Below are 7,059 nucleotides of genomic sequence, written 5' to 3'. Positions count from 1 at the left end.
AACCAGCTCGTGCTCTTCGAGATTACGTTGCTCCATCGCAAGATGAGCCGCATTCGAGTATTGCTCCACCCGCAATCGAAGCAAACAACTTCGAACTTAAACCTTCGTTGTTACAGGCAGTGCAACAGAACCAATTTTCTGGAAATCCTACCGAGGATCCAAACCTTCATTTATTCGTATTTGTCCAATACGCTGATATTGTTATAGCTAATGGTGTCACTTCAGAGGCAATTCGACTTCGTCTCTTTCCTTTCTCGTTAAGGGATAAAGCTAGAAGATGGCTTCAGTCTCTTCCTTTCAACTCAGTCACCACATGGAATGAGTTGAAGAAAGTCTTCCTTGCCCGATATTTTCCTCCAAGCAAAACAGCTATGTTAAGAGCCCAGATAAATGGATTTAAGCAGAAAGATAACGAGTCTCTTTTCGAAGCATGGGAAAGATACAAAGACATGATGAGACTTTGTCCACACCATGGTTTAGAGGACTGGTTAGTAATTCATACATTCTATAATGGTCTCTTGTACAACACAAGGTTAACAATAGACGCCGCCGCAGGTGGTGCGCTTATGGATAAACCTTACGCCGATGCTTATCAACTTATTGAGAGCATGGCCCAAAACCATTATCAGTGGGGAAGCGACCGAACGATGGTAGAAAAACCTCAAACAAAAGGGGGCATGTACGAGATAAGTAGCCTTGATCATGTTAATGCAAAAGTGGATGCTCTTGCCCAGAAAATTGAAAGTTTGAATGTATCACCTCCAGCCACCGTGGTTGCCGTAACTCAAAATTGCGAAGTCTGTGGAATTCAAGGTCACACTCCTACAGATTGTCAACTCCTAACAGGAATCCAAGCATAGCAAGTGAACTATGCTCAAGGAAATCCCTACTCGCATACCTATAACTCAAACTGGAAGAACCATCCTAATTTTTCATATAAGAGTAATAATGCTTTATACGCACCACGTCAAGCTCCCAGTCAAGCCCCAACTATACCTCCTGGATATCAAAAGTCGACCCCATCTACACCTAATAATAACGTTCCTAGGAAATCCAACTTGGAAATCATGATGGAGAACTTCATAGCTTCTCAACAGCAAACCAATAAAGAGTTCTTAAACCAGAATGTACACACTAACGAACAGATTAAACAACTAGCAAGTAAAGTAAATGCCCTGGCTACCCATAACAAAATGCTGGAAACACAAATCTCGCAAGTAGCTCAACAACAAGCGCCTACTGCTGCCCCAACTGGTACATTTCCTGGACAGCCCCAACCTAACCCGAAAAGCCACGCTCATGCAATTATATTAAGAAGTGGAACAGAGGTAGAAGGACCGTCTGACCCAAGGATTGAAAACCAAAACTCTAAAAAGTCAACTGAGGAAGAAAGTAAACCTAAGGAAAAGGAAGAATGTAATAAGGAAACCGTAGAAAAGAAAGAACCTTATGTACCTCCGCCACCTTACAAACCACCAATCCCTTATCCTCAAAGGCAAATTAAAACCAAAGACGCGGGCCAATTTAAAAAATTTGTTGACCTACTGAAACAATTAAACGTCACCATTCCTTTTACAGAAGCTATTACACAGATGCCCTCATATGCTAAGTTCTTAAAAGAAATTCTTTCTAATAAAAGGAAACTTGAAGATAGCGAAACCGTTACACTCACTGCTGAGTGCAGCGCGATAATCCAAAATATGCCTCCTAAACTAAAAGATCCTGGTAGTTTCTCTATACCCTGTCACATAGGAAAATTTGTCATAGACAAAGCTCTATGCGATTTAGGAGCCGGTATCAGTGTTATGCCCTTGTCCATATGCAAGAGACTTGAAATGGGAGAATTAAGACCAACTAAAATGTCTGTGCAATTAGCAGATCGTTCCGTTAGATATCCCGTAGGAATTCTTGAAAACGTTCTCGTACGCATAGGTCAATTCTACATCCCAACCGATTTTATAATTATAGATATAAGAGAAGATGAAGTTACCCCCATTATATTGGGAAGACCATTCTTAGCAACCGCCGGTGCCATCATAGACGTAAAACGAGGACGACTCACTTTCGAAGTAGGAGAAGAGAAAATTGAGTTCATTCTTTCCAAATTTTTGAAAGCACCTGCAATAGATGACACATGTTACTTCATGGATATCATCGATGAATGCATAAAAGAAACAGAATTAGAAAATGACGAATTGTCTGACTGTCGTGTAGAAGACAGACTTAACCAATGTTTAGCAATAACATCGGATCCTACGCAATGCCTCAAGAAACCAACCCTCGACCTGAAAACACTTCCCAAAAATCTGAGATATGAATTCCTAGACTTAGAACTTGAACGACCAGTGATAGTCAATGCAGACCTAGGAAAACTCGAAACCGAAAAACTCCTACATATCTTAAGAAAATATCCAACCGCACTAGGATACAACATCACCGATCTTAAAGGGATAAATCCTTCTATTTGTATGCACCACATCATGCTAGAAGAAGACTGTAAAACTTCTAGGGAACATCAGAGGAGACTAAACCCGATCCTGAGTGAGGTAGTAAAGAAGGAAGTAACGAAATCATTAGAGGCAGGTATCATATATCCTATATCCGATAGCAAATGGGTTAGCCCTGTACACGTAGTACCAAAGAAAGGGGGTATAATCGTGATCGAAAATGAAAAAGGAGAAACTATAACCAAACGAATCGAATCGGGATGGAGAATGTGCATTGACTATAGGAAGATAAACAAAGCAACCCGAAAAGATCATTTTCCTTTACCATTCATAGACCAGATGTTAGAACGATTAGCCAAGCATTCTCATTTATGCTATCTGGACGGTTACTCAGGCTTCTTTCAAATACCAATTCATCCTGATGACCAAGAAAAGACAACGTTCACATGTCCTTTTGGTACCTTCGCTTATCGACGAATGTCGTTTGGCTTGTGCAATGCTCCTGCAACCTTCCAAAGGTGCATGATGGCAATATTCACCGATTTTCTCGAAAACATCATGGAAGTCTTTATGGATGACTTTTCCGTATGCGGATAAAGTTTCGAAGAATGTCTTGAAAACCTAGAAAGAGTTCTAGAACGATGTGTAAAAGTAAACCTAGTACTTAATTGGGAAAAATGTCACTTTATGGTACAAGAAGGAATTGTTTTAGGACACATCATATCAAATAGAGGAATTGAAGTAGACAAAGCCAAAATAGAAGTAATCGAAAACCTTCAACCTCCAAAAACTGTGAGACAAGTACGAAGCTTCTTAGGACATGCCAGTTTTTACCGAAGATTCATTAAAGATTTCTCTAAAATAACTAAACCTTTAACCGAATTATTAATGAAAGACGCTGAATTCACCTTCGACAATAAATGTTTAGAAGCATTTCAAACACTTAAACAAGCGTTGATCTCCGCGCCCATAATGCAGACTCCGGATTGGAATGAACCATTCGAAATAATGTGTGACGCAAGTGACTACGCCGTAGGCGCTGTTTTAGGACAACGAAAGGATAAAAAACTTCACGTCATATATTATGCAAGTAGAACCCTAGATGAAACACAAATGAATTACGCCACGACCGAGAAAGAACTTTTAGCAGTAGTATTTGCACTAGATAAATTTCGTTCTTACTTGGTCGGAGCTAAAATAATCGTTTACACTAATCACGCTGCCATTAAGTACCTCTTAACAAAAAAGGACGTTAAACCTAGACTCCTAAGGTGGATCTTGTTGCTACAAGAATTTGATTTGGAAATCAAAGATAAAAAAGGAACTGAAAACGTAGTAGCAGATCACCTTTCTAGACTTGAAAACCTGGAACCGGAAAGAACATCGATCAATGATGATTTCTCGTACGATAAACTTATAGCTAATTTGGAAGAAAATAGAGCTGATGAACAGGTAGAGACCACCTTGGCTATACACGTTACACCATGGTACGCTGATTTTGTCAATTATTTAGCCGCCGGAGTAGTTCCACTTGATTTATCCTACCAACAAAAGAAACGATTCTTCCATGACATAAAACATTATTACTGGGACGACCCTTTACTTTTCAAAAGAGGCCCCGGTGGTATTTTCCGTCGCTGTATACCTGAAGAAGAGATAGAAAGTATAATCCAACATTGTCATTCCGCTCCTTACGGTGGACACGCAAGTACATCCAAGACCTGCTCTAAAATCCTACAAGCCGGTCTCTATTGGCCAAACATATGGAAGGATGTGCATGCCGCTGTCAAGAAATGTGATAGGTGTCAACGCACAGGAAACATATCTAGACGGGACGAGATGCCACAAAAAGGAATTTTGGAAGTAGAAATTTTCGACGTGTGGGGAATAGATTTCATGGGACCTTTTCCACCTTCTTTCGATAACAAGTACATACTCGTAGCGGTTGACTACGTATCAAAATGGATTGAAGCTATAGCTTCTCCAACAAACGATACACGAGTAGTAATTAGACTCTTTAAGAATATAATCTTTCCAAGATTTGGTGTCCCAAGAATAGTAGTCAGTGATGGTGGATCGCATTTCATATCTAGAATATTTGAAAAACTATTATTTAAGTATGGTGTAAAACATCGAGTAGCGACACCTTACCATCCTCAAACCAGTGGACAAGTGGAAGTGTCTAACAGAGAAATTAAACAGATATTGGAAAAAACAGTCGCCACCTCGAGGAAAGACTGGTCATCAAAATTACCCGAAGCTTTATGGGCATATCGAACCGCTTACAAAACTCCCATAGGAACAACCCCATTTAGGCTTATTTATGGTAAATCTTGCCACATCCCAGTGGAGTTAGAACATAAGGCCTATTGGGCTATTAAAACTTTAAATTTAAACTATAAGGCCGCCGGTGAAAAGCGAATTCTTGATATAAACGAATTAAAGGAACTTAGACAAGACGCATACGAAAATGCCAGAATCTACAAGGAAAGAACGAAAAAATGGCATGATAAACGCATATCAAGGAAAACCTTCAAACAAGGCGATGTAGTCCTATTGTTTAACTCTAGACTTAAGTTATTCCCAGGAAAATTACGCTCTAGATGGTCAGGCCCTTTCCAAGTCACTAATGTCTTTCCTAGTGGGGCTGTGGAAATTAAGGGAAAATCTATTGAAGCATTTATCATAAACGGGCAGCGTCTGAAACATTATCACTATGATGAAAACAATGAAGACTCGCAAGTCCTGCACTTAGACGTATTGTCTCCTAAATTTATAGATTAACATTTAATAGTTTTATGTCGAGCTTGCGACATTAAACAAAGCGCTTCGTGGGAGACAACCCACAAATTTTTACTATTTTTTTTCTTTGATTATTCTTTTGATTTTATTCAGTATTCATTATTCATTTAATTTATTTTATAAAACTTATCTTCTTTTCTTCTTTCGGCATCTGGCCAAATCCTGACTAAATTCTTGTTTTTCTTTTCTTTAGTTAACACTAACCTGATGGGACATATTGATCGTATGGGTATCAAATTCCGAGGGAGAGCTCAGAGACAAAAATTTGAAGAACTAGCGGAGAGAGAGATGCACCCAAGTTTTTATGCTGATGATTAGGCAATGACTGCCCTTGGACTAAGAGAGAGTGTCTTATATCTGCTGAGTCAAATAGGGTGGGAAACCACTCCTATTCGAAGACAATTTGTTACCTACCGGAGGCTAACTCTAGAATTCCTTAGCTCCCTGATCTATTTACCAAACCATGGAAAAGGAATAAACCGAGGTTTCATTCAATTCAGGATGTTCAACATGGAGTATCAGTTTAACATTCAAGAATTCACTAACCTTTTAGGATTCCCTACCTCTTTTGATACATTCACCATGAGCCAAGAAGACCTTTTTGAATATAGAGAGCTTGAGCATTTTTGGGGAAGTTTGACAGGAAATGACGACCCCGAGGAACATGAGTTTCTTTCTGGAAACATACATAACCCGGCCTTTCGTTATTTCCACAAGATCCTAACACACACTCTCTTTGGGAAAAGATCCAACATTACCACAATATCATGTGATGAACTCTTCATAATATTTTGTGCTTCCCAAAACCGCCCAGTGAATGGTGCCACTTATATGTTGGCGAGTTTTGACCGCCTTATTCAAGACGACCGTGCACCGATCCTAATAGGAGGATTGATAACTATGATTGCTAATGCTATTGGATTGCGCCAACCCATGCTTGATTTGAACCCTTTTTGTGGCATTGAGCCTATGAATATACCTTTCCTCTTCAACACTATGTTTATAGGAAACCTTGGACCTGAAGAGTTTGAACTAATAATTAACAACCAAGTTCTTTACCTATTCACCATGCCTAGTCCGATGACTAGTGTCCATAACCGAAATAATTGGCTCTACAACCTGAATGGAATACCTTCTCCTGTTAGATCTGTTGAATCCATCCAAGATTATGAGATTTGTGACGACCAAATTCCTTATGCTGAGTCTGATCCACAGACACCAACTGGTTACCATGATGTTGCCTCTCCACCTCATCCTATCCCGTCCGCAGAATCGACAATACCTGATCTTAGACATCATATGCCCGGAACTGATTATAACACCGCCATTCAAGCTTTGATGTCAGAACAAGATGCCATTAGAGAAGAGTTAACTAATATGGGACATGAATTCATGGAATACATGGGTAGAATAACAGATCAATTTCACGAGTTGCTACACCGTGTCAATTCCTTTGCTCCTCCGGCCAGAGATCCTACAAGTGGCTAGAAGAATTGTAGTTAATTAGTTTTAGTTTTAGGAAATTTATAGTTTCGTATGACATTATTTTTTATCTTAGTATTTACTTTTCGCATGTTTTCTTTTATCATCAAATGTTACAGTATGTTTATTTTATTGAAGCTATTGGCATTATTGGTTAAATTTTATTTTATTTTGATTTTTGCAATATCTACAATTTCCAGTAATGATATTCACTATATGCTACTACTTACATAGCCTATTAGAGAAAAATATATATATATACACTATGGTGTGTAGTAGAATAGCATACATGGCAATTCAAAAATATAACAATAGAAAATATAATAAA

General features: G+C 38.9%; 1 non-coding gene across 1 annotated transcript; it reads right to left on the bottom strand.

Moving 5' to 3' along the window:
* Positions 1 to 371: 371 nt before the first annotated feature.
* LOC127098804 (small nucleolar RNA R71) lies at positions 372 to 478 on the bottom strand. Its single transcript, XR_007793499.1, has one exon. It is a non-coding gene; the product is annotated as a small nucleolar RNA R71 (small nucleolar RNA).
* Between the last annotated feature and the right edge of the window lie 6,581 nt (positions 479 to 7,059).

This window comes from Lathyrus oleraceus, chromosome 6 (assembly GCF_024323335.1).
Source record: "Lathyrus oleraceus cultivar Zhongwan6 chromosome 6, CAAS_Psat_ZW6_1.0, whole genome shotgun sequence".
NCBI lineage: Eukaryota > Viridiplantae > Streptophyta > Magnoliopsida > Fabales > Fabaceae > Lathyrus > Lathyrus oleraceus.
This window is presented reverse-complemented; position numbering and strand designations above follow the sequence as displayed.